The 1,449-nt window shown below is 48.0% G+C and overlaps 1 pseudogene; it reads left to right on the top strand.

Annotated features, from left to right (window-relative positions):
• The first annotated feature begins 477 nt into the window (after nt 1-477).
• On the top strand, nt 478-1,449 carry LOC113146928 (annotated as a pseudogene).

The following is a 1,449-nucleotide window of genomic DNA, read 5'->3' on the forward strand; positions in this document are numbered from 1 at the left end:
CACCTGCTGGCCGTCAACCGCACCATATTAAACTAAACTTCGAGTCAGCCCCAAGTTATATTTAGCTGAACTGCAAACACCAACGGCATGACGAGGAGAATGACCTGCAGGCAGATGATTGTTGGGAAGGGCAAAGTATAGGAATCGACCAGCGCTTCTCGGCACACCCCGAAGAGGGTGCCGGAAAGGGACGGAAGGAGGGATGCGTGTATCGACGGTAAGCCCCTGAACAATATTACCGCGAATCAGAAGACCTCAATGCTTCCTGTTGGCGCAGCTCTTTTCAAACCACACGGAACAACAGTCTGCTCAACTTTGACTGGACGCACGCTTTCTTACGAATCCACCCTTGTGGTAGGCACAAAATGGCGTTCCGTACAAGCATTCTCAAGCTTGAGAATATCTATATGACGCTCGGCGTTGTCAATGCCCCATCTGAACTTCAATGTCTAGTTTACCAAGGTGTCACCATAACCTATGTGTAACTGCAAGGACGTCGTTAAGTTCGCTGAGCTTGCATCTTATTACCGACATGATATCCCTTGATCTGCTCTGGCCACTGCTCCTTTAAGCAATCTAGTCAAGAAACCTCAGTCTACTAGCTGCCCAGGAGATGCTGATGACGCAGCAAGGACGTTTATTAAGCCACCTTACAAGTTTTCCTGTATTTGGACTGCCCGATAATGAGTGTCATTTCTTTCGTGCAAGCAATGCAAGGGGCGTAGCAGTGGGTGCAAATTTATCGCAGCAGGCCCCGAGCTCGTGAAAATACCAAGCTATTGCTTGTTATTCACATCATTTGACCGAAACCGAGCAGCGATAATCAGTGCGGAAGGGGAACTCTCTGAGGTTTGGAGGGGTGAAAAAAATTCCGGACCTGATTATATCGGTGTCGTTTAGTGTTCACACCGACCATCTGTCATTAATACACCTTGCAAAGATTTTTCAGACCCGGGAAAGTTCTAGACCCCTCCGGTGGCTTGGCTACACCCTGCAATATTACGCTACAGCGTAGCATATTCAAGGCATCCCCAAACTGGTCATTGCTCTCGCGCCCTTCCAACGCTTGACTCTTGTGCAGTGCGACCACTCTTGTCCACGAAAAAAGTCACGAAATCTAGCGAAACTGCAGAAGTCTTATGCTTTGTACGTCTGTGCATGAGCTTCTATTACGAATACTCAAAAAGGCGAAATGGTGAAATACTACCACGTGGAGGATTGCCTATGCTGCCAAAAGCAAAGCAGGACTTCGTCCTTTTCACATTCAGACTTAAGTGCGCAGCGCCTTTTTGCGCAAGGCACATGCTCATGCTCTCGGGCCGTGATGGGATTTACACTACAGCGAAGGCTTTTAAGGTTTTTCCGTTGGCTTACGAGGCGTCCCACGACAGACGATTATGTACTGTCATGCCCAGATTGTCAGCTTCTAAAAATGCTTACTTCTTCTAA

Source organism: Cyclospora cayetanensis, unplaced genomic scaffold, assembly GCF_002999335.1.
Source record: "Cyclospora cayetanensis isolate NF1_C8 unplaced genomic scaffold, CcayRef3 CcayRef3_contig_8, whole genome shotgun sequence".
NCBI lineage: Eukaryota > Apicomplexa > Conoidasida > Eucoccidiorida > Eimeriidae > Cyclospora > Cyclospora cayetanensis.